The sequence below is a fragment of the Coregonus clupeaformis genome, chromosome 12 (genome assembly GCF_020615455.1).
Source record: "Coregonus clupeaformis isolate EN_2021a chromosome 12, ASM2061545v1, whole genome shotgun sequence".
In the NCBI taxonomy this organism is placed as follows: domain Eukaryota; kingdom Metazoa; phylum Chordata; class Actinopteri; order Salmoniformes; family Salmonidae; genus Coregonus; species Coregonus clupeaformis.
The window spans coordinates 44,583,396-44,598,891 of record NC_059203.1 but is presented as its reverse complement, the minus strand read 5'-3'; the positions used below and the strand labels follow the sequence as shown (position 1 = coordinate 44,598,891).

General features: G+C 49.0%; 1 protein-coding gene across 7 annotated transcripts in view; it reads left to right on the top strand.

Annotated features, from left to right (window-relative positions):
- Nucleotides 1-15,496, top strand: part of LOC121578273 (forkhead box protein P1-B) — a 210,146-nt gene that overhangs the window by 38,167 nt on the left and 156,483 nt on the right. The window lies entirely within an intron of this gene.

Sequence of the window (15,496 nt, the reverse complement as noted above, 5' to 3'; positions counted from 1 at the left end):
TCCCCCTCCCTTCCCCTATCCCATCAGCAGGGGGGGCGTGATGATGAAACTGTCCCAGCAGGCCCCTCTCCCCGGCTCGCCTCGCCAGTACCCCTATCCTCTCTCCCAATCTCTGTGTCAGGTTGCGTATTTTAACTTCTCCCAGCCTCTGCCTTGGTTTTAGCCCAGCAATTAATTACAGCAAGCGTCAATTAAAAATCTCCCCAAATATTGTTGGAAAATTAAATTTCAATTACAGAAATTACATTAGAGGAAGACAACATTAACATTGATTTAATGAATTCTGCTGAAGGTGACAGTTGTTATTTTGTGGCAAAGCATTGTGGGCCTTTCAACATGTTTTGATGTAAATGTGAAATGGTGGGAGTGAGAGAGGGAGAAAGAGGGAGATGGGCTGGTTAGGCGAGGAGTGGATAGAGGGAGAGCGGACACATGCATGAATGAGAGGAGAAGAGGGGTAAATCTGCTACTGTGCCACTCTACTTAACGCCTCATTTGTGGTCTCTGTGGTCAATGGTTTGAGTCTCTCTCTGTGCTGATGGTGCACTTGTTCATGGCTAATACCACAGACCTCCTCTATGGCGAGTCTGAAACCTAATGGGTATGTATCCTCATCAAGATCGCCGATAAACATAAAAGGGTTCCTATTGTGGTTGAGACTGACTAGACGCAGGCATACTGGCCTGGGCGGACGCACATTTTCCTTTAACTTCTTGAAAAGGAGTTCCTATCTGAGTTCCTTGTCCTCAGTGGGTGGACTGGGAGAGAGGCAGGATTTCCAGGTCGAGGTTCCTCTGCAGGCTAGAGCCAGGAGGGCAAGGCTCAATCTGCTTGGCCAGAGGGAGGTCACTCCCCTGGCTCTGACATACAGTGCCTTCAGAAAGTATTCATACCCCATTATTTATTCCACATTTTGTTGTGTTACAGCCTGAATTCTAAATGTATTAAGTCCATTTTTTCCTCAACTATCTACACACAATACCCCATAATGACAAAGTGAAAACATGTTTCTAGAAATTTGAGCAAATTTATTAAAAATAAATACAGAAATATGTAATTTACATAAGTATTCACACCCCTTTCCTATGACACCAAAATGAGCTCAGGTGCATCCAATTTCCTTTAATCATCCTTGAGATGTCACTACATCTTGATTGGAGTCCATCTGTGGCCAATTAAATTCTTTAGACATGATTTAGAAAGAAACACACCTGTCTATATATGGTCCCACAGTTGACAGTGCATGTCAGAGCAGAAACTATACCATGAAATCCAATGAACTATCCGTAGCCCCCCGAGATAGAATTGTGATGAGGCATACAGTACCAGTCAAAAGTTTGGACACACCTACTCATTCAAGGGTTTTTCTTTATTTTTATATAAAGGCTGTTAAGATAATAATGTTTCAAGAAAGAAGTGTATATATTTGGCCTGGCGAAGCGGTTTTATACTCTGACTGAATGGAAGCTGATAATTATGAGTTGTTTTACTCCGCTGGACTCAGCTGGTCTCGGGAAGAAATGAGGAGTCCTCACAGACAATACATAAGAGTGTCAAAACCCACAAAACCTACCATACAAGGCAAACCATTCCATTACACCATAGCCTGCTTGTAAACAGTAATGTTTATGTTATATAACATTTTCTGAAATGTAGCATTATCATTGTAATTGCACACACATTGATGTCAGACATGTACCTATCCAAATGCTCTGTTGCTGATGGCTGGGATAAATGTAGGAGCAGATTTCAGGAGCAGGACAAGACACCCTCTTTGTGACTGATGACTGACTTAAGGGCATGTATCTGATAGGCTATCTGGTTTATATGATTCTGATGGTCATGATACTTCTTGACAGTGTCAAAAAGTGCATTTTCTTAGTCCAAGTAAAGTGACACAGGATGGTCATAATGCTTCTTGACAGTGTCATGAAGTGTATTTTCTTAGTTCAAATAAAGTGACCTGGGGTGAAAGTAGAATTAATTTCTTCCCAGTACGGGACATCCTATATGTGCATGCGCTGTGCATGCACCAAAAAATGTTATGTGCCTAATAAAATGTCTGTCTGTAATAAAGCCCTTTTGTGGGGAAAAAAATATTTCTTAATGGCTGGGCCAGGCTCCCCAGTGAGTGGGCCTGGCTCCCAAGTGGGTGGGCCTATGCCCTCCCAGGCCCATCCATGGCTGTGCCCCTGCCCAGTCATGTGAAATCCATAGATTAGGGCCTAATGAATTTATTTCAATTGTCTGATTTCCTTATATGTACTGTAACTCAGTAAAATGTTGCATTTATATTTTTGTTCAGTATACATTACAATCCTGTTTTCTCAATGTTTTCATAACATAGCTAAAGCTAGCTCTCAATTATTCATGTAACTAGCTAGCTAACAGTTAGCTACCATCTAGTTAGTGTTTGTTTAGCTAACGTTAGCTACCCTATTACTAAAGATGCGGGTGTGCAAAACAACTAAATACACCCATGCATTGTTGAGGCAACAACAGTACATCTGATTCACTCAAATATACAGTGCCTTGCAAAAGTATTCATCCCCCTTGGTGTTTTTCCTATTTTGTTGCATTACAACCTGTAATTTAAATGGATTTTTATTTGGATTTCATGTCATTTACATACACAAAATAGTCCAAACTGGTGAAGTGAAATAAAATAAATAACGGAAAAGTGGTGCGTGCATATGTATTCACCCCCTTTAATATGAAGCCCCTAAATAAGATCTGGTGCAACCAATTGCCTTCAGAAGTCACATAACTAGTTAAATAAAGTCCACCTGTGTGCAATCTAAGTGTCACGTGATCTGTCACATGATCTCAGTATATATACACCTGTTCCGAAAGGTCCCAGAGTCTGCAACACCACTAAGCAAGGGGTACCACCAAGCAAGCGGCACCATGAAGACCAAGGAGCTCTCCAAACAGGTCAGGGACAAAGTTGTGGAGAAGTACAGAACAGGGTTGGGTTATAAAAAAATATCCGAAACTTTGAACATCCCACGGAGCACCATTAAATCCATTATTGAAAAAAATTGAAAGAAATGGCACCACAACAAACCTGCCAAGAGAGGGCCGCCCACCAAAACTCATGGACCAGGCAAGGAGGGCAACAAAGAGACCAAAGATAACCCTGAATGAGCTGCAAAGCTCCACAGCAGAGATTGGAGTATCTTTCCATAGGACCACTTTAAGCCGTACACTCCACAGAACAGGGCTTTACGGAAGAGTGGCCAGAAAAAAGCCATTGCTTAAAGAAGAAAAAAAAGCAAACACATTTGGTGTTCGCCAAAAGGCATGTGGGAGACTCCCCAAACATATGGAAGAAGGTACTCTGGTCAGATGAGACTAAAGTTGAGCTTTTTGGCCATCAAGGAAAATGCTATGCCTGGTGCAAACCCAACACCTCTCATCACCCTGAGAACACCATCCCAACAGTGAAGCATGGTGGTGGCAGCATCATGCTGTGGGGATGTTTTTCATCGGCAGTGACTGGGAAACTGGTCAGAATTGAAGGAATGATGGATGGCGAAATACAGGGAACTTCTTGAGGGAAACCTGTTTCAGTCTTCCAGAGATTTGAGACTGGGACGGAGGTTCACCTTCCAGCAGGACAATGACCCTAAGCATACTGCTAAAGCAACACTCAAGTGGTTTAAGGGGAAACATTTAAATGTCTTGGAATGGCCTAGTCAAAGCCCAGACCTCAATCAAATTGAGAATCTGTGGTACGACTTAAAGATTGCTGTACACCAGCGGAACCGCAGTTTTGCCTTGAAGAATAGGCATAAATCCCAGTGGCTAGATGTGCCAAGCTTATAGAGACATACCCCAAGAGACTTGCAGCTGTAATTGCTGCAAAAGGTGGCTCTACATAGTTATGCGCGCTCAAGATTTCTGTTTTTGTGTCTTATTTTTTGTTTGTTTCACAATTTTTTTTATTTTGCATCTTCAAAGTGGTAGGCATGTAGTGTAAATCAATTGATACAAACCCTCCAAAAAACTCCTTTAATTCCAGGTTGTAAGGCAACAAAATAGGAAAAATGCCAAGGGGGGTGAATACTTTCGCAAGCCACTGTATGTATTAATTTGTATTTGATTTATCTCACAATGCCAGTTTGTATTGACCTTTAATTTATGACTTATTTGTATAGCTCTGCTTTTCTTTTTCATAATGAATAATTTATGTCAAGTACGACGAGCATAAGGGAGTATTGTCTTAGAAAATAGTAATGTCACTCAGGTCCTTTTCTCTCAGCAACTGAAGGTTAATTTAAACCAACAGTCAAATGAACCTCTCCATTTCCTTGTGGCCCTATGAAAATGGTGGTTCATACTGAATGCCACCGGGTCCTGCTTTATTCATTAACATCCTGCTAAACAAATAGACCCCCTATTCCTCACAGCTCAGTTAGCGTTTTCTTCTATTGCGGAGGTTTCTGTCTAGTCGCGTGATCGAGAGGAGAGGGTAGTGCTCAGGGAAAGATAGAGTGAGGCTCTAGTGTCATTCTAATGGCAAAATAGATCAGATGGACGTGGAAAATTGTTTTAATTGTATAATTATCTGTGGTTAGCCACTTGTGTGGAAAACTGCTGTGATGTGGTTGAAGGCCAGGGAAGAGTGTCGTTTGGCCTTTATGTGCTTATTTTGTCTCTGAACAGGAAATTAACAACAACTAAGAATCCTCAGGATATAGTGCTCCCTCTCACAGACACAGACACATACAGTACATAAAAGGACATACACACTTTGATACAAACACACACTCATGACACACACACACACACTATCTCTCACAAACACCCCCCTCGGGCAGGTCAAGGCGTGCTTAGTGAGACGTTGCCCTTTAAGGAATGTGTCTGCCCAGTGAGTCTGCTCCTCAGGCATGGACTGAACGCTGTGTGGTGTCGCCTGTAGGCAGAACTTAACACACATTTAACAGCAGCTCACTGTAGAGAGCAGGCGGCCTTATCAGATCAGTAACCTAGCTTAATCACTGCTCAACGGATTCCTGATAAGATGTTAAAATAGTACTGTACCCAATAGCATCCAGATGGCATTAAACGTTGATCTAACATTCACAACAGCAGATATACTGTTGAGGAGATGGGAACATTGCCCATGCTACATCAGTGGGCCCCGCAGTGCATTCTGGGCAATTCTGGGACAAGGAGTGCTCTCCTTCAAGGAGTGAATGGGAGTCTATTGGGCACTAGCAAAAAATAAAAACATTAGCATGAATTTCGTCAACAAGAAGTACCACATTACAAAGCTTTTCAGAGATGTGAGATAATTAACTTGCTATCTGTAGTGTTGTATAGCTTTGGAATCATGACATTACGTACTTTCGAGGAAAATAGCCACGTTTCTCGACATATACAGTGGGGAAAAAAAGTATTTAGTCAGCCACCAATTGTGCAAGTTCTCCCACTTAAAAAGATGAGAGAGGCCTGTAATTTTCATCATAGGTACACGTCAACTATGACAGACAAATTGAGAAATAAAATTCCTGAAAATCACATTGTAGGATTTTTAATGAATTTATTTGCAAATTATGGTGGAAAATAAGTATTTGGTCACCTACAAACAAGCAAGATTTCTGGCTTTCACAGACCTGTAACTTCTTCTTTAAGAGGCTCCTCTGTCCTCCACTCGTTACCTGTATTAATGGCACCTGTTTGAACTTGTTATCAGTATAAAGGACAACTGTCCACAACCTCAAACAGTCACACTCCAAACTCCACTATGGCCAAGACCAAAGAGCTGTCAAAGGACACCAGAAACAAAATTGTAGACCTGCACCAGGCTGGGAAGACTGAATCTGCAATAGGTAAGCAGCTTGGTTTGAAGAAATCAACTGTGGGAGCAATTATTAGGAAATGGAAGACATACAAGACCACTGATAATCTCCCTCGATTTTGGGGCTCCACGCAAGATCTCACCCCGTGGGGTCAAAATGATCACAAGAACGGTGAGCAAAAATCCCAGAACCACACGGGGGGACGTAGTGAATGACCTGCAGAGAGCTGGGACCAAAGTAACAAAGCCTACCATCAGTAACACACTATGCCGCCAGGGACTCAAATCCTGCAGTGCAAGACGTGTCCCCCTGCTTAAGCCAGTACATGTCCAGGCCCGTCTGAAGTTTGCTAGAGTGCATTTGGATGATCCAGAAGAGGATTGGTAGAATGCCATATGGTCAGATGAAACCAAAATATAACTTTTTGGTAAAAACTCAACTCGTCGTGTTTGGAGGACAAAGAATGCTGAGTTGCATCCAAAGAACACCATACCTACTGTGAAGCATGGGGGTGGAAACATCATGCTTTGGGGCTGTTTTTCTGCAAAGGGACCAGGACGACTGATCCGTGTAAAGGAAATAATGAATGGGGCCATGCCGTCCCTGGGAGGGGTGCGTCACTTGAGTGGGTTGAGTTACTGACGTGATCTTCCTGTCTGGGTTGGCGCCCCCCCCTTGGTTTGTGCTGTGGTGGAGACCTCTGTGGGCTATACTCGGCCTTGTCTCAGGATTGTAAGTTGGTGGTTGGGGATATCCCTCTAGTGGTGCGGGGGCTGTACTTTGGCGGAGTGGGTGGGGTTATATCCTTCCTGTTTGGCCCTGTCCGGGGGTTTCTTCGGATGGGGCCACAGTGTCTCCGGACCGCTCCTGTCTCAGCCTCCAGTATTTATGCTGCAGTAGTTTATGTGTCGGGGGCTGGGGTTAGTTGGTTATACCTGGAGTACTTCTCCTGTCTTATCCAGTGTCCTGTGTGAATTTAAGTATGCTCTCTCTAATTCTCTCGTTCTCTCTTTCTCTCTGAGAACCTGAGCCCTAGGACCATACGTCAGGACTACCGGGCATGATGACACCTTGCTGTCCCCAGTCCGCCTGGCCTTGCTGCTATTCCAGTTTCAACTGTTCTGCCTGCGGCTACGAAACCCCTACCTGTCCCAGACCTGCTGTTTTCAACTCTTAATGATCGGCTATGAAAAGCCAACTGAGAGACCTGAGCCCTAGGACCATACGTCGGGACTACCGGCCGTGGTGACTCCTTGCTGTCCCCAGTCCGCCTGGCCTTGCTGCTATTCCAGTTTCAACTGTTCTGCCTGCGGTTATGGAACCCCTACCTGTCCCAGACCTGCTGTTTTAAACTCTTAATGATCGGCTATGAAAAGCCAACTGAGATTTATTCCTGATTATTATTTGACCATGCTTGTCACTTATGAACATTTTTGAACATCTTGGCATGGTTCTGTTATAATCTTCACCCGGCACAGCCAGAAGAGGACTGGCCACCCCTCATAGCCTGGTTCCTCTCTAGGTTTCTTCCTAGGTTTTGGCCTTTCTAGGGAGTTTTTCCTAGCCACCGTGCTTCTACACCTGCATTACTAGCTGTTTGGGGTTTTAGGCTGGGTTTCTGTACAGCACTTCGAGATATTAGCTGATGTAAGAAGGGCTATATAAAATAAAATTGATTGATTGATTGATTGATCGTGAGATTTTGAGTGAAAACCTCCTTCCATCAGCAAGGGCATTGAAGATGAAACGTGGCTGGGTCTTTCAGCATGACAATGATCCCAAACACACCGCCCGGGTAACGAAGGAGTGGCTTCGTAAGAAGCATTTCAAGGTCCTGGAGTGGCCTAGCCAGTCTCCAGATCTCAACCCCATAGAAAGTCTTTGGAGGGAGTTGAAAGTCCGTGTTGCCCAGCGACAGCCCCAAAACAGGAGATCTGCATGGAGGAATGGGCCAAAATACCGGCAACAGTGTGTGAAAACCTTGTGAAGACTTACAGAAAACGTTTGACCTGTGTCATTGCCAACAAAGGGTATATAACAAAGTATTGAGAAACTTTTGTTATTGACCAAATACTTATTTTCCACCATAATTTGCAAATAAATTCATAGAAAATCCTACAATGTGATTTTCTGGATTTTTTTCCCTCATTTTGTCTGTCATAGTTGACGTGTACCTATGATGAAAATTACAGGCCTCTCTCATCTTTTTAAGTGGGAGAACTTGTGTCAGGGCGTGTTGTAGGTGTAGTGTAGGAATCAAACGCAGGACGCAGACTGAATGTTCCAAAAAGCTGTATACTGGCCCAAACACAGGCAACAGGACAACTAAGCCCGACAGCAAAAACACGCACGAAGGCGAAAGGTAGATGCTCACCAACAGGTGCGACCAAATGAAACGGTGCACACACAAGTGCAAATAAGCTCCAGCACAGTGGAGAAATACGCTCAACCGAGCAAGACACAACACTGACGGAAACAATCATATACAACACTAGACAAACACAACGAGAAACTTATAGGACACTAATTACGTCAAAACAGAAACAGGTGTGGAAACAAACAGACAAAAGCAAACGAACATGAAACATCTATCGGTGGCAGCTAGAATTCCGGAGACGACGAACGCCGAAGCCTGCCCGAACAAGGGAGAGAGGCAGCCTCGGCCGAATCCGTGACAGTACCCCCCTTGACGCGCGGCTCCAGACGTGCGCCGACTCCGGCCTCGGGGGCGACCAGGGGACGCGAGCGCAGGGCGCGTCGGATGCCTCCGATGGAACTCCGTCAGGAGCGACGGGTCCAACACGTCTCTCCTCGGCACCCAGCACCGCTCCTCCGGACCGTACCCCTCCCACTCCACTAGATACTGGAGACCCCCCATCCGACGTCTCGAATCCAAGATGGATCTCACGGAGTACGCCGGTGCCCCCTCAATGTCCAACGGGGGCGGAGGGAGTCTCCAAGATCTCATCTTCTTGGAGTGGGCCCGCTACCACCGGCCTGAGAAGGGACACATGGAACGAGGGGTTAATACACTTATACTCCACAGGTAGCTGTAATCTATAACATACCTCGTTCAACCTTCTCAGGACTTTAAATGGCCCCTACAAACCGCCGACCCAGTTTCCGACAGGGCAGGCGGAGGGGCAGGTTTCTGGTAGAGAGCCAGACTCGATCACCAGGTGCGTACACCGGTGCCTCACTGCGGTGGAGATCAGCGCTCGCCTTCTGACGTCGGAGGGCCCGCTGCAGGTGGACGTGTGCAGCGTTCCAAGTCTCCTCCGAGCGCCGCGCCCACTCATCCACCGCAGGAGCCTCGATCTGGCTCTGCTGCCAGGGTGCCAGAACCGGCTGGTAACCTAACACACATTGAAATGGAGTTAGGTTAGTGGAGGAATGGCGTAGGGAATTCTGGGCCATCTCGGCCCAGGGAACGTACCTTGACCACTCCTCCGGCCGGTCCTGGCAGTATGTTCTGAGAAACCTACCCACATCCTGGTTTACGCGTTCCACCTGCCCATTGCTCTCCGGGTGGTAACCCGAGGTGAGGCTCACCGAGACCCCCAACCGCTCCATAAAGGTGAATTGGGGACCCCGATCAGCCACAATGTCCTCGGGTACCCCGTAGTGCCGGAACACATGGGTAAACAGTGCCTCGGCAGTTTGCAGGGCCGTAGGAAGACCCGGCATGGGGAGCAAACCCCATGCCTTAGAGAACCGGTCCACAACGACCAGGATGGTAGTATTCCCTTGGGAGAGGGGAAGGTCTGTTATAAAGTCCACTGAGAGGTGGGACCATGGCCGTTGTGGAACGGGCAGGGGTAGCAACTTACCCCTAGGTAGATGTCTAGGCGCCTTACACTGGGCGCACACCGAGCAGGAGGAAACATAAACCCTCACATCCCTTGCCAACGTGGGCCACCAGTACTTGGCACTAAGACAGTGCACTGTCCGGCCGATACCCGGATGTCCAGAGGAGGGTGGCGTGTGAGCCCAATAGATCAATCGATCCCGAACCTCGAGGCGGAACGTACTTCCGACCCTCCGGGCACTGTGGTGGACTAGGGTCGGTGCGTAACGCCCGCTCGAGTTCGGCATCGACCTCCCACACTACCGGTGCCACCAGACACGACTCAGGCAGTATGGGAGTGGGCTCCACGGACCTCTCCTCCCGCGTCATACCGCCGAGACAGCGCATCTGCCTTGCCATTCTGTGACCCAGGGATGTACGTGATCTTAAAAGTAAACCTGGTCAAGAACATACTCCATCTTGCCTGGCGAGGGTTCAGCCTCCTCGCCGCCCGGATGACTCCAGGTTATGGTGGTCCGTCAAAATGAGGAAAGGGTGTTGAGCCCCCTCAAGCCAGTGCCTCCACACCTTTAGAGCCTGTACCACGGCTAACAGCTCCCTGTCCCCTACGTCATAGTTCCGCTCCGCCGGACTGAGCTTCTTAGAATAAAAAGCACAGGGGCGGAGTTTAGGTGCGCGCCAGATCGTTGTGAAAGCACGGCTCCTAAACCGGCCTCCGGCGCGTCCACCTCTACTTGGAACGGCAAAGAGGGATCCGGATGCGCCAGCACCGGGGCCGAGGTAAACAGGTCCTTCAGCCTCCCAAACGCCCTGTCCGCCTCGGCCGACCACTGCAGACGCACCGGACCCCCCTTCAACAGAGACGTGATGGGAGCTGCCACCTGTCCAAAACCCCGGATAAACCTCCTGTAGTAATTTGCAAACCCCAAAAACTGCTGCACCTCCTTCACAGTGGTTGGTGTTTGCCAATTACCTGCACGCCCGACACCCGGTCTACCTCCATCCTCACCCCTGACGCAGACAACTGATAACCCAAAAAGGAGACCGACTCCTGGAAAAACAGACACTTCTCTGCCTTCACATACAGGTCGTGCTCCACCAGCCTCCGCAACACCCTGCGCACCAGGGCCACATGCTCGACACGGGTAGGTGAGTACACGAGAATGTCATCAATGTACACCACCACCCCCTGCCCCTGCATGTCCCTGAAGATCTCATCCACAAATGATTGGAAAACTGATGGAGCGTTCATCAACCCGTATGGCATGACCAGATACTCGTAATGGCCCGAGGTGGTACTAAAGGCTGTTTTCCATTCATCACCCTCCCTGATGCGCACCAAGTTGTACGCGCTCCTGAGATCTAATTTCGTGAAGAAACGCGCCCCATGCAACGACTCAGTCATGGTCGCAATCAGCGGGAGTGGATAACTATACTTCACCGTAATCTGATTGAGACCACGGTAATCGATGCACGGGCGCAAACCACCATCCTTTTTCTTCACGAAAAAGAAACTCGAGGACGCGGGGAAGTGGACGGCCGTATGTATCCTTGTCTCAGCGATTCGTCTATGTAAATCTCCATAGCTTTCCTCTCCTCCTGAGACAGAGGATACACATGGCTCCGTGGGAGCGCAGCTCCCTGCCTGTAGGTTTATCGCACAATCCCCTGCCTATGGGGTGGCAACCGCGTCGCCCGCGCCTTACTAAACGCGATAGCCAAATCCCCCATACTCAGGTGGAACGTGCAATGCGGGCACCTGGTTTGGACTCTCCACCGAGGTAGCCCCTACGGAAACGCCCAAACATCTACCCACACACTGAGCAGACCACTCCATCAGAGCCCTCTCCTGCCACGAAATCACTGGGTTATGGGTACTCAACCAGGGCATGCCCAGCACCACCGGATACGCAGGAGAGTCAATCAGGAACAGCTGAATCATCTCCTGATGATCCCCCCTGCGCACACATCCTAAGTGGCGCCGTGACCTCCTGATTAAGCCCGTACCCAACGGACGACTATCTAGGGCGTGAACGGGAAAAGGAACATCAACAGGAATGAGGGGAATCCCTAACGCTAAACAAAACTTTTTTATCAATAAAATTCCCAGCCGCGCCTGAATCTACCAGCGCCTTATGCTGGGAATGAGGTGCTACCTGTGGAAAACGTACAGGCATACAAAAATGGGCAACAGTGAGCTCTGGGTGAGTGGGGCGCCTACTCACCTGGAGGGAATCCCCAGTGCGGGACCTGTCGTCATCTCCCCCTAGGAGGCCATCCCCAGCACCTAGCCGCGGTGTGTCCTCCCCGACCACAGTTGGTGCAGTGGATGGACCCCCCTAGCCTGCCGACTCCTCCTCTCTCTAGCGCCAGCGCCCCGAGCTCCATAGGACAAGGCTCGGAGGCGCTGGAGGGTGGGAATGGACGGACCCTCCGCAGGGCGTCCGCGGGTAGCCAGCAGGGTATCCAGCCTGATGGACATATCAACCAGCTGGTCGAAAGTGAGGCTGGTGTCCCTACAAGCCAGCTCCCGACGGACGTCCTCTCGTAGGCTACATCGGTATAGATCGATGAGGGCCCGATCATTCCACCCTGCATCTGCCGCTAGAGTACGGAATTCGAGCGCGAATTCCTGGGCACTTCTCCTCCCCTGCCGGAGGAAGACCAGACGCTCCCCCGCCGCTTTCCCCTCCGGGGAATGGTCAAACACCGCCCTGAAGCGGCGGGAGAACTCGGTGTACGTAATCGTCGTGGCGTCGATCTTCCTCCACTCCGCGTTGGCCCACTCCAACGCTTTTCCGGCCAGGCAGGAGATCAGGGCGGACACGCTCTCATGCCCTGAAGGTGCCGGGTGCACTGTGGCCAGGTATAGCTCTACCTGGAGCAGGAATCCCTGACACCCAGCCGCGGTCCCGTCGTAGGCCCTCGGGAGAGATAGTCGGACTCCTCGAGGTTCCGGCGCTGGAATGGGCGGGCTGGCCGATGGTGCTGGCAGGGCGGGCGGCGGTGGAGGCGAACCCCAGCCTCGGAGTGTGGTAATCACCTCCTGCAGGGCGGTCCCCATCTGCAGGAGCTGCTCTTGCTGGTCCCGAACCTGGGCTTCCAGTCTCGTCTGGGCTGCTTCGGCTCCTGCTGATTCCATTTGTGGTATATGATTCTGTCAGGGCGTGTTGTAGGTGTAGTGTAGGAATCAAACGCAGGACGCAGACTGAATGTTCCAAAAAGCTGTATACTGGCCCAAACACAGGCAACAGGACAACTAAGCCCGACAGCAAAAACACGCACGAAGGCGAAGGTAGATGCGCACCAACAGGTGCGACCAAATGAACGGTGCACACACAAGTGCAAATAAGCTCCAGCACAGTGGAGAAATACGCTCAACCGAGCAAGACACAACACTGACGGAAACAATCATATACAACACTAGACAAACACAACGAGAAACTTATAGGACACTAATTACGTCAAAACAGAAACAGGTGTGGAAACAAACAGACAAAAGCAAACGAACATGAAACATCTATCGGTGGCAGCTAGAATTCCGGAGACGACGAACGCCGAAGCCTGCCCGAACAAGGGAGAGAGGCAGCCTCGGCCGAAACCGTGACAACTTGCACAGTTGGTGGCTGACTAAATACTTTTTTTCCCCCCACTTTACACTGACTTTGAGAAGAGATTGCATTACGATTAGCTTAGCAACCGCGGGACGCAGCATGACAACGTGAATGCGATTGGTCGACAGTCTGCTGGGTGGGGCGTTATATGTTCCTTCATTCATTGGTTTCCTATCTCCTTTCTAAAATATATCTGGCAACGGCACCATGCAATGCACCCTGGACTAAAGAGGCAGACAAATAGGAAAAATGTGCTAGACCCTCTGTTAAATTACACATTTCTCGATCGTATTGAAATCTGACATATATAATAGACGTTTTCGTGATCGAAAAGTCGTATTCCTATTAACTTTCCGTGTAGTGAGAGCGACTTTATCACGGTGCTACGTCATACCGGCCAGATTTCTGCCTGCTTGAACGCCAATAACTCAGATACACATGAAAACATGAAATGACCCAGGGAATTGATAGAACATCACTCAGAGATACACAAAAACAATATAACATTCAAAATGGGTGAACCTTTCCTTTAATCCCATGGATGAGTATGTTTCAAGTGCCTGGCTTTACCACTGATTTGAATGAAAATAATGATCTGTGTCTATCTGCTCCTTCTTCTGGCGTCTCTCTGCTCCTGTCCTGTCTCCCCTCTATGTTGAGAAGTGATGACGTCAGACCACAGTTGAAAATTCTAATTGGGCAGAGCTACTTCTGCTTTTCTATAGGAGTAACAGCATGTCATATTTTGCCTTCCTCTGTTTTCTGGCAATCAAAATACAGCATAACCATAAATATTTACAGTAGTTACCAACAAGTCAGGCATCAACAGAATATGGGTCATGTAAGACACTTTCAGCTATCCATAATTTTACACACGCACACGCACACGCACACGCACACGCACACACACACACACACACACACACACACACACACACACACACACACACACACACACACACACACACACACACACACACACACACACACACACACACACACACACACACACACACAGTCTTGTACAGCTAACCTTGTGGGGACACACAATTCAGTCCCATTCAAAATCCAATTTTCCCTAACTCTAACCTTAACCCTAGCTCCTAACCCCAAAACCTAACCCTAACCCTAAAACTAACCCTAGCTCCTAACCCTAACCCTTAACTTAATTCTAACCCTAACACTAATTCTAACCTTAACCCTAAACCCCCTAGAAATAGCATTTGACCTCACGGGGACTAACAAAATGTCCCCAGTTTGTGTCACGCCCTGGCTCTGGGGACTCTAGTATGTTGAGCCAGGGTGTGAGTTTTCATGTGTATTGGTGCTAGTTGTTGTATATCTATGTTGGCCAGGGTGGCTCCCAATCGGAGACGGCTGTAGCTCGTTGTCTCTGATTGGGAGTCATACTTAGGTAGCCGTTAGGCATTCATTCATTGTGGTTTCTTGTTCCGTGTTGGTTCGTGTATGTAACCAGGGACGTCACGTTTTCGTTTTGTTGTTTTGTTCGTGTGTTCATTCAAATTAAATAAAATGTTCGCATTCCACGCTGCGCCTTGGTCCTCCTCTCTCACCGACGATCGTGACAGAAGAAACCACCAAGACTGGACCAAGCAGCGTGTCCAGGAGCCATCGCCAGGGAGATCTCTAGCAGATCTCCTTCGCCTCCTCGACTGGGTCAAGCCGGGTGAGGAAGAGAAGGGCTTGACATGGAAGCAGAAGGGCGAAAGGCTGGCGAGGAACATGGAGACCTGGTCCACGGGTAGGAGAGACGCCCAGAAAATTTTTAGGGGGGGGCTAACGCCGTGGACGACAGGCCAGCAGGAGACCGCGGCAGAGCGGCCCAGCGGGTTGGCAGAGGAGGCCGCCAGGTTACGGGGGCCACTGGTCGAAGAGGGGATGGAAGGTGTAGAGGCACGGCGAGAGGTACTGGGGTGTGTTACCAGTCCGGTCCGGCCCATTCCAGATCCCTGCGTAGGACCAGTGGTGTGTGTCCCCAGTACGGTCCGGCCTGTTCCTGCTCCCCGTACCAGGCCAATGGTGCGCGTCGTCCAGCCCGGCTCGGCCCGTTCCTGCTCCCCGCACCAAGTCAGTGGTGCGCCCGTCCAGCCGGCTCGGCCCGTTCCTGCTCCCGCACCAAGTCAGTGGTGCGCCCCGTCAACCCGGCTCGGCCCGTTCCTGCTCCCCGCACCAAGTCGGTGGTGCGCCCGTCAGCCGGCTCGGCCCGTTCCTGCTCCCGCACCAAGTCAGTGGTGCGCCCGTCAGCC